At 43.5% G+C, this 18,088-nt stretch overlaps 1 long non-coding RNA gene across 2 annotated transcripts; it reads left to right on the top strand.

Moving 5' to 3' along the window:
- Positions 1 to 523: 523 nt before the first annotated feature.
- On the top strand, positions 524 to 12,863 carry LOC148107450 (uncharacterized). 2 transcript variants are annotated; one of them, XR_015722334.1, is made up of 3 exons: positions 524 to 955; positions 6,031 to 6,187; positions 9,868 to 12,863. It is a non-coding gene; the product is annotated as an uncharacterized LOC148107450 (long non-coding RNA). The 2 variants fall into 2 exon arrangements; XR_015722335.1 differs by lacking the exon at positions 9,868 to 12,863 and having other exon boundaries at positions 6,031 to 7,507.
- The last annotated feature ends 5,225 nt before the right edge of the window (positions 12,864 to 18,088 follow it).

The following is an 18,088-nucleotide window of genomic DNA, read 5'->3' on the forward strand; positions in this document are numbered from 1 at the left end:
ATAAATACTAACGTAACTTCTACAAAAGGAAAAACTGGAAGATGCACACAGGAGGCAACATAAGTTGGGCCCGGCACGTACTAAACTCTCCATAAGTGCTTAATTTTTTAAAAAGCAATTGAGCGGAAAAAAAGCTCTAGCCCTTTAAACATCGGAGGCAGGTTAAGACGGAAAGGAGGCAGCAGACGAAGCTGACGTGAAAAGCTTCAGGCCCCATTTAAATGAGCATGCGTAAAAGCTCGTTCTCGTTCCCTCGCCACGTTCCTGTACTCAAGTGCGCATGCGCTGCCTGAACCTGGAGGGGGCAGTCGGCTCCGCCCACCTAAATAGGCGGGCGGAGACAGTCGCGTGAGTTCGGCGGGCCTACATTCTCCCGCGCTATTAACCAGCCCGCCCCTTTTTGCACATGCGCGTACATCAGCACAGAAACGAGGGTTCTTGAGTGGCTCCTGGAGTTGCGCCTGCGCTGTGGACGCCCCTGCCGGAAGTGGGCGGGTCGTATTACAGAGCCTGAAGGGCGGAGGGAGAAAACGCGGCAAATGCCACTGTTGCTGAATGGGAAGCAGAGTTGGGGCACTGTCTCAGATGCCCTGCTACAGAACTAGTGAACTTAGAAATGTAAAGACCGGAGTGTGATCACAGAGAACTTACTTGTCGATTTAAAAATTTTTTTACAAGATTATTCTGTTTACATGTGTGTTAAATGAAGGTTTTAGGGAAGGGGAGAATTTTCCCTAAGGTTCCTTTTTTCCCCCATGAATTCCTACATTTCTAGAAGGCTTCAGGACTCAGGGAGATTTGAATGCCTCCTGTGTGCCCAGTTTGAAAACAAGTATTATGACAAAAAAATAAAGAGGACATATTCTCGCCCACAGAAACTTTCGTCCTCGGAGTCAGGAAACCGTCTGCAAGACACGTTCAGTAAGAGTCGGAAAAGAAACAAGTCTGCATCAAGGTAAGTGATTTTGTGTCGTTAAAATTGTAAATGCTTTGGAAGTCCCTTGTGTCAGCTCATCAGCTTTATTCCATAAACATTTGTGGAAAGCATATTGTGTTTTATACGTGTGCACCTTACTGGATATTGGAGATTCAAAGATGAATATAATTCAGCCCCTGCCCCTGAAAAGTTTACACCGTGGGGCTCAGGGGAACGACTAGCCTGGGCAAGGTCTTGGACTAGGGATGATAGTGTAAAGTGGCTCTGGAGACTGTCTTGACTGAAACGGGAGGGGTGCCCTCAAAGAACATGGGAGATGGTGTCCTATGAACGTAGTGAAAGGAAAGGAAAAGTGATTCTTGAGTATTCTGAAGAAGTTACTCAGACATTATGTGGGGCTAGGGAAAAACAATTTTCCCTTTTGTGTTTGTTTGTTTTGAAGATTTATTTATTTGAGAGAGAGTGGCGCCTGTGGCTCCTGCAGCCACGTGAGGGGGCAGTGCAGCAGAGGGAGTAGAATCTGAAAGCAGACTCAACACTGAGTGAGGATCTGAGGTGGGCTTCCATCGCAGGACCCCGAGATCATGACCTGAGCTGAAATCAAGAGTCGGGTGCTCAACCAATTGAGCCCCCCAGGATTCTCAAGATTTTCCCTTTTGGATATCCACCATCTCCTTAAACTATTTTCTCCTTGAGAGATTGGATCTTAGAAGGGAACTGCTTCATAGGTGCCTTCCAAGGAACACAGGAAAGTAGTGAAAAACCAAACAAGGACACTTTAAATGGACTTACAATACACCCATTAGTACCATTTTCCCCATAGAGAAGTCACACAGGCCTCATGCTAAAAAGGGCCTTGTGCTTGGCTTAATGCTCTGCTGTCATCATTTTGAAATTCTTAATTTTTTTTTAAAGATTTTATTTATTTATTTGACAGAGGGAGACAGCGAGAGAGGGAACACAAACAGGGGGAGTGTGAGAGGGAGAAGCAGGCTTCCTGCCAAGCAGGGAGCCCGATGTGGGGCTCGATCCCAGGACCCTGGGATCATGACCTGAGCCGAAGGCAGACGCTTAACGGCTGAGTCACCCAGATGCCCCTGAAATTCTTAATTTTTTTTTTAAAAGATTTTATTTATTTATTTGACAAAGAGACAGCCAGCGAGAGAGGGAACACAAGCAGGGGAAGTGGGAGAGGAAGAAGCAGGCTCCCAGCGGAAGAGCCTGATGTGGGGCTCGATCCCAGAACTCCAGGATCATGCCCTGAGCCAAAGGCAGATGCTTAATGACTGAGCCACCCAGGCACCCCTGAAATTCTTAATTTTTTAACAAGGAATCCCACGTTGTCATTTTGCACTGGGCCCCACAAATTATGTACTTGGTCCTGCCTCCCTCCTCCAGCGTTTCTCTTTTTCTCTCTTTTGTAGTCTGTTTTCTTCTCTTCCCCTCTCCTATTTTTCTCTCTTCGAATTTCCTTCCTTTGCTTCTTCCCACTCCTTTAAGGCTGAGGTTAAGGATGCTGTGGCCTTGGGGATGCCTGGGTGGCTCAGTCAGTTAAGCATCTGCCTTCAGCTCAGGTCGGGATCCCAGAGTCCTGGGATGGAGCCCTGCATTGGCTCCCTGCTCAGTGGGGAGTCTGCGTCTCTCTCTCCATCTGCCTCTCCCCCCAGCTCATGCTGTCTCTCACTCTCTCTTGCTTTCTCTCTCAAATAAATAAAATCTTAAAAAAAAAAAAAAAAGGGATGCTGTGGCCTTGTAAGCCTCAAAACATGTTCCTGTCATGGGTTGAATTGTGTTTCCCCCAAAGACATTGAAATCCTAATCCCCAGTTCCTGTGAATGTGATTTTATTTGGAAAGAGGGTCTGTGCAGATGATCAAGTTAAGATGAGGTCATTAGGATAGGGACCTTCGGATAGGTTTCCAAAAGAGAAAATATGGACAGAGACAGACACAAGCAGAATGCCAAGTAAGATTGGACAGATGCTGCCACAAGGCTAAGGAATACCAAAGATGGCAGGAACACCACCAGAAGCTAGAATAGGAACATGGAACAGATTCTCTCTCAGAGCTTCCAGAAGGAACCATCCCTGCGGACACCTTGATTTCAGATTTCTGGCCTCCAGAGCTGTGAGACAATACATTTCTGTTGTTAAAGCCCCCCAGTTTGTGGTACTTTGTTATGACAGCCCTAGGAAATGAATACAGTTCTCCATAGGTCCTTAATAAATATTTGAATAAACGGATGGATGTATGAAGTATAATTGTATTGTCTCTGGCTCTTTAAATGATGACAAAAGACCTATTAAGATAATAATTATCGGTCCTTTCTTTTCTTTCTTTTCTTTTTTTTTTAAATAGGCTCCACACCCAATGTGGGGCTTGAACTCATAACCCTGAGATCAGGAGTCACATGTTCTGCTGACTGAGCCAGCCAGGCGCCTCACCTGTCAGTCCTTTCAACCCTAGCGAATGGTTGAAAAACTGGCCCTTTCCCCAACCTACTTCTTTTTCTGCCATGATATAATCACTGTATTTGATACAGACCTTGTCCCGTGTCTCGCACATGTCCTGGGCCGTGATAATATGGGCAGGTAGAGTGGGTGGGTGGCTGTGGTGGACACTCTTGGTTGCTACTGAAATTCAATGCCCTTTCCTCCTTGATGGCAGATCTCCAAATGTATGAGCTTCCCTTTTGTCCAGGGAAAGTGACCCCCACCTCCCAGAGCCAGAGGGCAAATTATCATTGGACAAGTCTTCTGTAAAGATAATAAATACTTTTTGACTTTGAAGGCCAAATATTTTCATGTGTATATATGGCAACAGTATATATAGCTACACTTTTAAGTATTGATGAATGAAATTGAAATTGTGTTGCAAATAATATGGACCTCATTCATTACTAAAAAACGTTAGGCTCTGCCTTAGTTCCTTCAGGCTCCTGTAACAAAATACCACAAGGCTGGGTGGCTTATAAACAATAGAATTTTGTTTCTCACAGTTTGGAGGCTGAAAGTCCAAAATAAGGGTGTCAGCAAGGTCAGTGAAGTGTCCTCTTCTGGGTTGTAGACTTCTTGTATCCTCACGTGGTGGGAGGGGCCAGGGAACTCTGTGGGCTCTCTTTTATAAAGACACTAAATCCAAGGGCACCTGGGTGGCTCAGTTAAGCGTCTGCCTTAGGCTCAGTCATGATCTCAGGGTCCTGGGATCAAGCCCCACATCAGGCTCTCTGCTCAGGGGGGAAGTCTCCTTCTCCCTCTGTGCTCTCCCTCTCTCTCTCTCTCAAATGAATAAGTAAAATCTTAAAAAAATAAGGACACTAATCCCACTTACGAAGGTTCCGCTCTCATGGCCTAATCACTTCCCAAAGGCCCCACTTCCTAATACCATCACATTGGGTGTTGGGGTTCCAACACGTGAATTTAGGGGGATACAGCATTAGGCCATAGCATGCCCTAAGTATAAATCATTAATAAGAAAATCTCATGGGCGCCTGGATGACTCAGTTGTTAAGCGTCTGCCTTCGGCTCAGGTCATGATCCCAGGGTCCTGGGATCGAGACCCACATTCGGCTCCTTGCTCAGCGGGAAGCCTGTTTCTCCCTTTACCACTCCCCCTGCTTGTGTTCCCTCTCTCACTGGCTCTCTCTCTCTCTGTCAAATAAATAAAATCTTTAAAAAAAAAAAAATCTCATGATGTTAGGTACCATTCCAAAGAAGAGTTCTGTATCACAAATCCATTCCCATATCCCAGATTGTATCATTTAGCTTTTGTAATAAAACAAACAGCAACCCATTCTGAGTGGCATACAGCAATAAACATTTCTGTAGCTCATTCATTTTCAGGTGGCTGATCTAGGCTGGCCTTGGTTAAGGTGGCCAAGTGTTTCTCATCCTCCCTCTGTAATCAGTGGGTAAGTCAGCAATGGTCTAATTGCAATGGCAGGAGGGTAAGAGAGCAAGTCTGTTTGTTCAAGTGCTTTTTAAGTCTTTGGTAATGTTGAACAAAACAAGCAACAGGACCAAATCCTAAATGAAGAAGTAGGAAGTACACTCTGCCTAGAGAGTATGCCGTGCCCTGTTAATCTGGTTACAGTGAGTCAGTCCTTTACAACAAAATTTTCTATTCAACGAGATACTATCTCAGGTTCCTAGCTATGGTGTGATAAAAAAAAAACTGAGGTACAGTCCCCTGCACTGTAATTTACTGGATAATCTGGACAGCTATCAGTCTGAATCTGTTTCCTCATCCCTAAAATACACAATAATAACTTTTACTTCTCAGGATTGTTATGAGGATTAAATAAAATAATGTTTGTGAAAGTACGCTGTAAACAGTTAACAGCTGTTCACATTGAAGGTGCGTGGAAAATAAAAATGGTGATGTTTGCCCTGTTGTCAACCAGAGTGGAGAGCTGGGAGGTGCTGAGCAGTTGGTAAATTCTTTGCTTTTTCTAGCAGGTGGCACTTATCTCCCCATTTCACATAGCTTTCGTGAAAATGCACTTAGATTTTTTGTAAACCATCAACCAAATGAAATACACTTTTCAAAGGTACTTCAAAAAGGCAGACACTTTGGTAGGATCTGGTGCAGTTAAAGATAAGAGTAATCTTGCCTCTGGTGATGGACTCCTAGCTGTGTGCCAGGATAAATAGACGTGAAGCCCATTGTAGCATTGTTCTGCAAATCCCAAACAGGAAGTGACCCGTTTATCAGTGATAGCAAGGTAAACCACTTGTGTACTATTCAAACACTAGAATATCATAGCAGTGAAAACAAACAAGTTACAGTCGCGTGCAACATAGATGAGTCTTAAACATACTACTGCATGCAAGAAGACAGGCATAAAAATAAACAATAAAAAGAAAATGAAGTATAATTTCATTTAGAAAACTTCGAAACTAGGAAAAACAAATCTATGTTATCTAGGGATGCAAAGATAAGTAGTAAAACCTACAAGGAAAAGCAAAGGAATTAGGATTGTGGTCACCTCTGGGGTAAAGAAGGGGATTGTGTGTCAGCATGGGCAAGTCTTTGGGGGTTGTCAATGTTCTACTTCTTTTTTTTTTTTTTAAGATTTTATTTATTTATTTGACAGAGAGAGACAGCCAGCGAGAGAGGGAACACAAGCAGGGGGAGCAGGAGAGGAAGAAGCAGGCTCCAGCGGAGCAGGGAGCCTGATGCAGGGCTCGATCCCAGGACCCTTGGATCACGCCCTGAGCCAGAGGCAGACGCTTAACAACTGAGCCACCCAGGTGCCCCTCTATTTCTTTTTTTTAACTGAAATATAATTGACATACAAAATCCTATTCAGGTGTACCTCCTAGTGATTCAGTATTTTTATACAAAATGATCCCCATGATAAGTTTAGCTACCATTGGTCACCCTACAAAGTTATTACAATATTATTATTTTTTTAATGGTGGTTTTTTTATTTTTTTTTTTAAATTTAAATTTTTGTTTATTTATCTAAAATTTTAAAATTTTAAAAAAGATTTGATTTATTTATTTGATAGAGAACACAAGGAGGGGGAGTGGCAGGCAGAGGGAGAGGGAGAAGCAGGCTCCCGGCCTCTCACTTAGCGTAATGCTTTCAAGGTTCTTCCATGTGGTAGCATGTATTAGAACTTCATTCCGTTTTGGTTTGTTTTTAATTTTTTGTATTAAGTGATCTCTGTGCTCAGCATGGGGCTTAAACTGTCAACCCTAAGATCAAGAGTTGCACGCTTCAGGGACTGAGCCAGCCAGTCCCACACCATCGTTTTATAGCAGAATAATGTTGCATCAAATGGTATATCACATTTTGTTCATTCATCAGTTGACAGACATCTGGGCTGTTTGTGCTTTTTGGCTACTTTGACTAATGCCACCATGAACATCTGTGTACAAGTTTTTAAGTAGGCATATGTTTTCTCTCAGTAATACACTTAGGAATGGAATTACTGGGTCAGATGATAATCCATGTGTAACTTTTTTTTTTTAAGTTTTTATTATTTTTTAAAAGTAATCTTTACACCCAACATAGGGCTCAAACTCACAACCCCGAGATTAAGAGTTACACACTCTACCAGCTGAGCCAGCCAGGTGCCCCCTCCATGTGTAACTTTTTGAGGAACTGCCAACTGACTGTTTTCCAAAGTGGCTGCACCAGTTTACATTCCCACAAGTAACATGTGAGGGTTTTAATTTCTCTATACCTTTGTCAGCATTTGGTATTGTCTTTTTAGAATAATTTTTAAAATATTTTATTTTTATTTATTTGAGAGAAAGAGAGCACATGAGCAGGGGGAGGGATAGAGGGAGAAGCAGACTCCCTGCTGAGCAGGGAGCCCGATGCAAGGCTTCATCCCAGGACCCTGAGATCATGACCTGAGCCAAAGGCAGCCGCTTAACCAACTGAGCCACCCAGGCACCCCTAAAATTAATTTTTAAAAATTTAAAAAAATTTAAGTAATCTCCACACCCAAAGTGGGGCTCAAACTCACAACCCTGCGAGTAAGAGTCACATGCTCTACTGACTGAGCCAGCCAGGTGACCCCAGTACTGTATCGTCTGTCTTTTTTTTTTTTTTTAAAGATTTATTTATTTTAGTGAGAGAGAGATTGAGAGACTCTCCAGCAGACTCCCCACTGAGCACAAAGCCCCATGCGTGGCTTGATCTCACAACCCTGAGATCATGACGTGAGCCGAAAACCAAGAGTCAGAGGCTTAATCAACTGCACCACCCAGGCGCCCCAGTTGTCTCTTTTTAACTTTTGCCATTCTAGTGGGTGTGAAATGATATCTCATTATTTGATTTTTATTCCCTAATGACTATAATAATGAACTCAATAGATATTTGTCAAATGCAGGCATAATCATGTAAGTTTCCAGATTAAATAGCTGCACCAAATTTTTACACCATTTTTTAAAAAGATTTTATTCATTTACTTGAGAGAGAGAGAGTGAGTGGGGGACAGGGGCAGAGGGAGAAGCAGACTTCCTGCTGAGCAGGGCGCCCAACTCAGGGCTGGATCCCAGGACCCCAAGATCATGACCTGAGCCAAAGACAGAAGCTCAACTGACTGAGCCGCCCAGGTGCCCCAATTTTTAAACTATTTTTAAAAATTAATACTTCAGTTTTCTGGTTTTACAAATTGTACATGCTGAAATGACTCTCACAAAATCAAGGTAATGGTTACCTCTGGGTGGAGGGAGGGAGAAAGTTATGATCAGGGAAGAGGGACACGGGGTTATCTAGAGTGATGGCGATCTTATTCTTGATGTGGGTCCTAGTTATACAGATTTCTTTATAATTATTATTTAAACTATATATAAAAATTGTATGTACTTTGTGTTCTCTGTGTTCACAATAAAAAGTTTATCACTGTTGGAAATTTGGAAATCAAGTGTTTTGTTTTATTAAAGATGAAGAGCACTGAAACATTTCTACCAGCCAAGCTCTGTGAATGGTAGCATTTTAGGTGGGAGAAAAAAGAATATTTGTTAATAAATCTTCGTTGAACAAGCCTTTTGCCTTTTGTTGGAAGAAACAAATTCTGAGAAGTGGCCAGCAGGTGGTGCAATGAGACAAGACTTAATCTTGGAGCCTAAAAAGCAAACCAAAACAAAAACATAAAAAGCAGCCAACACTCCCCCGAGTCATTGGAAAACATTTTTGTGAATTTCCTATTATCCACAGTCTTCCTCCAATATCTTCCATCACACAAAAGAATCTGGTACATACGCTTTCACTGGGGAACTGTCAGACTTCATTCTTCAGATGCATCGAACAAAGAGAAAAACACAAACACTCGATGTTTTCTCCCTTCCGTTTCACAGAAGGCCTTCAAAATAGTAGGAATGGCTGGAACTCATGATATAGGGCTTTTTGCGTCTGCAACAAAAGAGGACAATAAAGGCGTCTCCTAATACAGTCCTCGTGTATTCTGAGATGGCATTTGGCTTTCGAGGTGAATTAGGAAGTGTTCAGTTTCTAAACCTTTATCAAGCACTTCCTTCCACGCATCTCTGGCCACTGGAGGTTGGGGGACTTTTCACTAGAAAGTTAATAGAAAGGATAAAAAAAAAAAATTTAAATCTGGAGACTAAGCCAAAAAAGGGATCACCATGCTCATCATCCCTTTCATCCAAATACATCCCTTTGGGGCAAGGTGGGCAGAGGAGTGGGAGGGGATGATGGTGGTAATGGGAGATTGGTTACAGATGAGGAAAGACCGGATAAGTAACTATGCTAAGGACAGTGGGAGCTAGGTTTCTCACTGTTGGAAAAGGGAGTTGGGAATATGGAAAAGGGAGAAAGCTAGAATGAATCCTATGGAGTGGAATTGGATATTGGTGTGAGGCCGCGGTTTTCCATATTAAAGGTAGAGTTCTAAATAACGGTGCAAATATGTACGAATATGTGTGTACACACACACATGTGATCCCTAAATCTGTCCTTGGAGAGCTGGCAGTAGTGACATCCCATAGTGGTGAACGCCTAGTACCTGGAACATCCCATACTGATGAACATCTAGTACCTGGAACTTGGTTTCTAGATTCCGTTCTCCACTAAAAGGAGCCAAGAATGGTTGGAGAAATGGCTAATTCCAGAGTGGGAACAAGGAAAGTGTAAGTTGTGCTTGGAACATTTTTTTTTTAAGATTTTATTTTTAAGTAATCTCTACCCCCAATGTGGGGCTTGAACTCACAGCCCCTAGATCAACAGTCTTATGCTCTACCGACTGAGCCAGCCGGGCGCCCCTGGAACATCTTTTTGTGTCAAAATACTAAGGAAGTACTCATTGTGGGGACCTATGGCAAGGACACATAAGACAGCTAAGGAAGGAGAGTAACTTTACAGTGGAGAAGCTGGGAAAACATTACCTTAATCACGCGAAGTGAACCTCATTTCTAGCGGAACACTACAAAATAACCATCCTGTCTTCTTCAGAAATACCAGGATGAGGAAGACAAAGGAAGATTGAGGAAGTGTTCCCTATGAAAGGAGACTCCAGAGGCATGGCAGCCAAACACAGCAGGTATTTGGGTCTTGCTCTAAAGGGCACTGTCGGCACATTGGAAAACTTGAATGGGGTCTGAGGATCAGAGGGCAGTGACGTATCAGTCTTAATGTCTTGATTTTGATGATTGTGCTTTGGCTGATGAGGAGAATGCTCCTGATTGTAGGAAATGCTCACTAAAGGATTCAGGAGTGATGGGGCAAAGTAGATCAGCAGTCTACACCCAAATGGGTCTGAAAAATCAATTCTTCATACTGTACTTGCAGCTTTTCCTTAAGTTTGAGATTGTTAAATAAGTCAAAAAATTTTATATGTATGTATGATCGACTCACAGAAAGGGAGAAAATATTTGCAATGGTGTATATGATAAGGCATTTGTATCCAGAATTTATAAAGAACCCTTACAACTCAACAATAAAAAACGGAAATAGTCCCATTTAAAAACGAGCAAAAGATTGGAATAGACATTTCCCCAAAAGAAGATATACAAATGGTCAGTAAACACATGAAAAGACACTCAACAGTTTTAGTGATTAGGAAAACACAAAATTAAAACCACAATGGGATATACTCCACACAAACTGTAAGGATGGCTAAAATAAAAAACACAGACAACAAAAAGTGTTGACATGGATGTGGAGAAATTGGAGCCTTCATGCATTGCTAGTGAGGGTGTGAAATGGTGCAGCCACTTTGGAAAATAGTTTGGCAGTGCCTCAAAATGTTAAACACGGGCACCTGGGTGGCTCGGTCGGTTAAGTGTCTGACTTCGGTTCAGATCGTGATCTCAGGGTCCTGGGACTGAGCCTGGCATCAGGCTCTGTGCTCAGCAGGGAGTCTGCTTGTCTCTTTCCCTCTCCCTCTGCCCCCCCAATCCTCCCTGACTCGTTCTCTCTCTCTCAAATGGATAAATAAAAATCTTAAAAAAAAAAATGCTAACCAGATTACTCAGCGATCCCGCTCCTAAGTGTAATAATACCAAGAGAAAAGAGAAAACATATCCACACAAGGACTTGTGCACAAATGTCATAGCAGTGTTATTCATAATAGCCAAAAAGTGGAAACAACCTGAATTGCCCTCAACTGATGAATAGATAGGCAAAATGTGTACTTCCAGTCTGAGTCTGAAGGCCTGAGAACCCGGAGAACTGACGGTAAAAGTTCTAGCCCAAGTCCAAAGGTCTGAGAAACCAGGAGAGTTAAAACAACAACAACAAAAAACCCCAGGCGAGTTGATGGTGTAAATCCCAGTCTGAGGGCAGGAGAAGACCCATGTCCCCGCTAAAGTGGCCAGGCAGAGAGAGAGAGAGAGACAGAGAGAATTCTCTCTCCACCTTTTTTTCTATTCAGACCCTCAACTGATTGGATGAGCCACCCCCCCCCCCATATAAGGGAAGAAGACAATCTGTTTTACTCAGTCTACCAATTCAAATAATCTCTTCCAGAAACACCCTCGCAGACACACCAAGAATAACATTTAACCAGACATCTGAGCATTGTATGGCCTAGTCAAGTTGAGATATAAAATTAACCATCACAATATCTCGATAAAGCTATTATTAATACAGTACATAGGGGCGTCTGGCTGGCTCAGTCAGTAGGGCATGTGACTCGATCTCAGGGTCGTGAGTTCAAGCCCCATGTTGGGCATAGACTTTACTTAAAACAACAACAGCAACAATATATATTACCCTTCAAAACTGTCAAGGTCATGAAAACCAAGGCAACACTGAGATACTATCACAGAGCAGAGGAGGCTATTAAAGACAGGAAGCCTAAATGCCACATCAGGTTGAATTCTGGAACAGAAAAAGGACATCGTTGGAAAAACTGGAAAAATCTGAATGAAGTCTGGAGTTTTGTTTGTAGTAATATGCCTGTGTTAATCTCTTGGGGGTTTTTTGGAGATTTTATTTATTTGTTTGTTTTTTAAAGATTTTATTTATTTATTTGACGGAGAGAGAGGCAGTGAGAGAAGGAACACAAGCAGGGGGAGTGGGAGAGGGAGAGGCAGGCTTCCCACTGAGCAGGGAGCCCGATGCGGGGCTCATCCCAGAACGCTGGGATCATGACCTGAGCCAAAGGCAGAAGCCTAACGACTGAGCCACCCAGGCGCCCCTATTTATTTATTTTTGAGAGAGAGAGAGAGAGAGCAGGAGCAGGGGGAGGGGCGGAGGGAGAAGCAGACTCCTGGCTGAGCAGGGAGCTGGGTGAGGGACTCAATCCCAGGACCCTGGGATCATGACCTGAGCCGAAGACAGATGCTTAACTGACTGAGCCTCCCAGGCGCCAAATTTCTTGGTTTTGATAAAGGTGTCGTGGTTACGTAAATTGTCAGCATGAGAGAAAACTGAGTCAACAGTATGTGGGAACTCTCTGTACTCTCTTTGTGGCTTTGTAAATCTAAAATTATCCCAAAATAAAATGTTTATTTTTTAAAAAACCCAAATATATCGTCAGTGCTTTCTGGTACTTACATCGTGTTGGGCACTTAATCTACATCAGTGCATTCATCCTACAACAATACTACGAGAGCAACCCCCAGCTTACAAAGAAGACGAATAATGGACTCAGGGTAATGCATCTGGCAGGTCGGAGGGCTGAGATTTGAACTTGGGTTTGGCTGGGCCAAAGAAATCACACGCCTTTCCAGCCAGGACTTACAGCCCCATGTAGGTCCAATAATGCAAATAACTGAACAAGGACAGAAAGGGCATTTTGATACCTGAAGAGTAAACATTAAATAAATGAAATTTAATGATAATGCTTGCTGTTTACATTAGAAACCTGTGAACTGGGGTGTCTGGCTGACTCAGTTGGAAGAGCACGGGTGACTCTTGATCTCGGGGTTGTAAGTTCAAGCTCCAGGTTGGGAGTAGAGATTACTTAAATAAATAAAACTTTTTAAAAAAAGTCATGAACAGAAAGTTAGGGGTTTACAATTTCTATCAAACACCTTAAAAACATTTCAGGAAAAAAATTCCATCAATTTATGTGATGGACTATTTCTTTTCTTTTCTTTTTTAAGATTTTATTTAGGAGCGCCTGGGTGGCTCAGTCATTAAGCATCTGCCTTCGGCTCAGGGCATGATCCCAGGGTCCGGGGATCAAGCCCCACATCAGGCTCCTCCGCTGGGAGCCTGCTTCTTCCTCTCCCACTCCCCTTGCTTATGTTCCCTCTTTTGCTGACTGTCTCTATCTCTGTCAAAATAAATAAATAAGATCTTGGGATCACGCCCTGAGCCGAAGGCAGATGCTTAACGACTGAGCCACCCAGGCGCCCTGGACTATTTCTGTTATACTAAATTCAATCAGTCTTTTTCAGGGTGCAGGAATGACCATGTGCCTTTGATCAGTATATACACAATATTTTGGGCTGTACTTTGTTACTTAACACTATTTAATATAACTGTTTACAGGCATCCATTTAGTTCCCATAGTGATCATTTTAACAGCCATGTAGTATTATATGAAATAGACTACAGCTTACTTCACTGTTTCCCTGTTGTGGGGCATTTGGGATGTTTCCAGTGCGTGGCTGATCTAAAAAGTGCTGCTATAAACATCTTTGCCCAAATTGCTTGTTAAAATTTTTGGGGACTATTTTGAGCAAGGGCATTTGTGGGAAGCAGATGAAGGAAAAGTCCCTGGAATCTTCAGTTCTCCTTGGACAGATGCTCTTTTTTTAGAATTAGCTCTTGGCATCTTATAATGCGTAAGTAACACGGCTACCAGTAGCTGGATGATCTTGGATAAGTTACTTCACCTTTCAGCAACTTGGACTCTCACTGTGTAAAATGTGGTCCTCGGACCAATGTGATTGGCTGGGAGCTTGTAGAATTACAGGATTGCTGGCCCTTCCTAGAACCTACTGAATCAGAATCTGCATTTAACGAGATCTTCAGAAGGTAGTTCCCGACCACATTAAAAGTTGGAGAAACTATGCCTTAAAATATTCATCTGTCAAACAGGGTGAATAGAGGTCTTTCCTCAAGGCTGTTGAAGATTTAATGCATCAATATGTATACATAAAGTATATACAAGAGCACCAGACACATAATGAGCACTATGTGTTTGCTCTTCTTATGACTCTTCCCTGCTGGTCGTACAAAGTCTCAGATTGACAGATTCCTAAGTAGAGTGCCTTAAAGAGAACAAATAGGGGAGATTTCCCCCTGGTGGTGTGGGCAGGGGGTGAGAAGGATAACCCACTTTCTCACCCCTCGTGATCAAAGTCCTTAAGCAGAGCTAGATCCAGTCCCAGGCAGCTGAGTGAATCTGAAAGCACTTTGGGAAGGAACCGGGACAGGATGGCCGCCAGGTAAGATCTGATACTTCTGGCACCTGATGGGTTCTGCCGATAGGGTGAGCCCCTGCCATCTGCAGAAGGTCTCATGAATAATGCATACCAAGTCCCGGGCCCACAGAGAGAACAGTCCCTTAGATTTGCAGCCTGACTGCTGGCCAGCCTGCAGATAAGGCGCCCCTGTCCGATCTCCCCGGGGGGCAGGCCCAGGCTCTCCTGCCCACAGGCAGCCTGGGGCAGGTGGACCTGCTTGGATTGAGTAGCTGCCAGCAGAGGTGGAGGGACATCTTTCCAAATCCTCTGCTTGGTGTAGCGCTTTACTCACCCTTCAAGGCCCTGTGTTTCCTTTTTGTTTCCACTAACCCCAGTGAAATAAACCCATTTCTGGGGCACCTGGGTGGCTCAGTTGGTTACGCGTCTGCCTTCAGCTCAGGTCATGATCCCAGGGTCCTGGGATCGAGCCCTGCATCGGGTTCCCTGCTCAGCAAGGAGCCTGCTTCTCCCTCTCCGTCTGCCTGCCACCCGCTTGCTTGTGTGCTCTCTTTTGCTCTCTGTCAAATAAATACAGTCTTTAAAAATAAATAAATAAATAAACCTGTTTCTGTTTTTTCACCATTTGAGTGGTCCATATGGTTTTGTAATCTTCATGACATGGTATATTGGGAATCTAATTCAAGTGGCTCCAAAGACTACAGTTTACATAAATACGTGAAGTAGTCTGTGGTAAGACAGTTGCGCATGGGGAGGGTTGTGGCAAGTAGCAAGCCCATTGTGAAGGATATTTTTACTCTCTTCCAGCTCATTGCCATGCAGGAATGTGAGCCCAGTGTGATCAGATCTTCCCATTTTTCAAAAGAAAGTAAAAGTTTGGATTTTAGGTGTGCATGGCTGGCTCAGTTGGTAGAGCCTGAAACTCTTGATCATGGGGTTGTAAGTTCAAGCCCCAAGTAGGGTGTAGAGATTACTTTAAAAAAATTGAAGTTTGGATTTTAATGTATAATTGTCCTTTTTGTAATTAAAAAATTTACATAAATGTTTATAGTGGCTTTATTCATAATCAGCCCAAACTGGAAACAACGCAAAGGTCCCTCAACTGGTGAATGGATAAAGAACGGAGAAGCAAATTGGTCATACAATGAAATATACTCAGAAGAAAAAAAGAAATGAACCGTTGATGTCCATGGATCCCAAATGCATTAGGCTGACTTCTGCTTCTGGCCAAGATATAGTAACATGGACCGGATTTACCTTCTCATCTGAAACAACCACAAGATGGGGAAATTATACATGAAATTATGTTTTTCATTCAAGACGCTGGACATCAGTCAACAGAGGATCGGGTCACTGAGAAACAGGAAACAAATTGTAGGGGTTATTCTAATGTTGCCCCACTTACTGTCTTGAGACAGTTTCTAGGTGATGCTGCAAGGAGGGGGATCCCAGGTGAAGCCTGGCAGACCCCCAGAGTTGATAGAGCTGAGAGTCCAGGGAGACCAAGGAGGTTAGAACTATAGAGAGTAAACAGCTCCACACAGAGAATCCAGAAGCCCACCGAACCCCCTTCTAGCAGTCAGCTGAGCGCTGGTCAACATGTAGGCAAGAACAACTACCTGAGGCCAGGGAAAGAACCACCCGAAATGATTAGAAGTAAGAGTGTATAGCACTCACACTGGCCCAGGAATAGTGCCGCGTCCCACCAGCCAGACTGGAAAACTTCATGATGTATTGGTCTTGCCTCACGTAGTGGGGAAAAATCAGCTCTAGACTGAGCACTGTTTTAGTTCCAGATAAATGTTAAAAGCAAGACTTGAAAGGATAAAATTGTTTCCAAGTAACTGCGTCTAATGTAAAGCTCAAGAATATTTTTAGGGAAACTGAAATACAAAAGAAGGAGGGGGAGGGAGGAGGTGAGGAGGAAGAGAAGAAAAAGGGGTAGAGGAAGGGAACCAATCAACAAGGTAAAATTTACAATGCCTGATATCCAATCAGCAATGACCGGGCATGCAAACAAGCCTTGCTTTGCTTATATTGAGAGGTATTGTTATGAGTTGAATTGTGTCTCCCAAAGACATGTTGAAATTCCAACCTCCAAGGATGAGAATCATAATTCAAAGTCAGTCATTAATTAGCTGGGAATCTTGAGTAAGTCAGTTTTCTTCAGGCATCAGTTAGGAATTCCAAATATTTCTCTGTGTGCTTATGTGTATATCCCCCATTCAGAGATTTTAGAGTGGTGTATGAACCCCAAAAGTGGAAAACCTCTGCAGTAGATGATCTTTCATGTTTATTCCTTCAACAAATATTAAGGGCCTACTATGTGCCAAGCTCTGGGGATGCAATGATGACCAAGACAGAGATCTCATGCAGATTATACACCCATGGAGGGATTCATACAGCCAACATGGAGACAAACACTTTCACACAATGGTAACATGAAGGAAATAAGACAGGTGACATATAAGTGACTTGGAGGAGGCATGAAGCTCTGGGTATTCAGGAAAGTTCTTTTTTTTCCAGAGGTATTGTTACCATTTGAATTGTGTCCCCCAGAATGATATGTTGAAGTTCTACTAATTACCTCAGAAGGTTGTCCTTATTTGGAAACAGGGTCTTTGCAGATGTATTTAGTTCAACTTAGTTGAGGTCATGCTGGAGTTGGTGGACTCTTAAATCCAGTAAGATTGGTGTCCTTATAAGAGGAGAGGACACAGAGATAAGCACACAGGGAGGAAGGCCATGTAACAGAGGCAGAGACTGGAGGGATCAAGCTGCAAGCCAAGGAATGCTAAGGATGGAGGGCCACCACAAGCTAGGAAGAAGCAAGGAAAGGTTTTACCCAGTCTTGGAACATGTCTTTGCTGACACCTTGATTTCACACTTCTAGCCTCCAGAACTGTGAGAGAATACATTTCTATTGTTTAAGCCACTCAGTTTGTGGTATTTAAACAGCGCAATTTGTGGTTAAGGCAGCCCTAGGTGGTTCTTCTTCTTCTTCTTCTTCTTCTTCTTCTTCTTCTTCTTCTTCTTCTTCTTCTTCTTCTTCTTCTTCTTCTTTTGATAAGTAGGCTCCATGTCCAATGCGAAGCTTGAACTCAGGACTCTGAGATCAAGAGTTGCACGCTCTACCCACTGAGCCAGCCAGGTGCCCCAGCAGCCCTAGGAAATTAATACAGGTGTCACTGGAACTAAGGCTTGAATGATGAGAGAAAGGTAACCATATGAAGATTTAGAGGGAATGTTCCCTTAAGGGTAGGAAGAGAAAAAACAGTGTCTGGGAAGTACTGATCCTGGAAAGTGAGATAGGAGATGTGACTGGGAAGCTAGGTAGGGCTAGATCTTGTAGCTCCATGCAGGGAAAGGGAGGCAATAGTGTCCTATGAGCGACAGACACAGCTGTCAAGAGAGTCACGCAGAATCTTAGAGGGCAGGAGTCTAGGATGTATTCGTTGCAGTTAAGTAATGACACGGTGAGACAACAGGTCCCTCTCTGCTTCCCCGCCCTGCCTGGCGACCTTGCTGGATGGTCAATGTCAGTTCTAGCATTCCAGGCCGTTGGCTTTGGCTCTGGTTAGGCAATGCCAAGGGGTGGTGAGCTTTCACCTCCCCCAAATCTTTCTTCCACCCGACTCCAGACATCCCAAATAAACAATCTAAAGTAAAATGAGCTCTGCGAATGCAGCTTGTGGACAAGTTCCCCAGCCTCAACTAGGAGAGACTGGAAGCTCAGAAGCATTCTCAAGGGGGCAGCAACAGACCCTGCCAAAGCCCGGCAAAACCACAGCGCTCCCCTAGCCGGCGCGCGGGGGCGCGGGGGCGGAGCTGGGGGAGGTGCGTGCGCATGCGCG

This window comes from Ursus americanus, chromosome 30 (genome assembly GCF_024610735.1).
Source record: "Ursus americanus isolate L20-20 chromosome 30, mUrsAme1.1.p, whole genome shotgun sequence".
NCBI lineage: Eukaryota > Metazoa > Chordata > Mammalia > Carnivora > Ursidae > Ursus > Ursus americanus.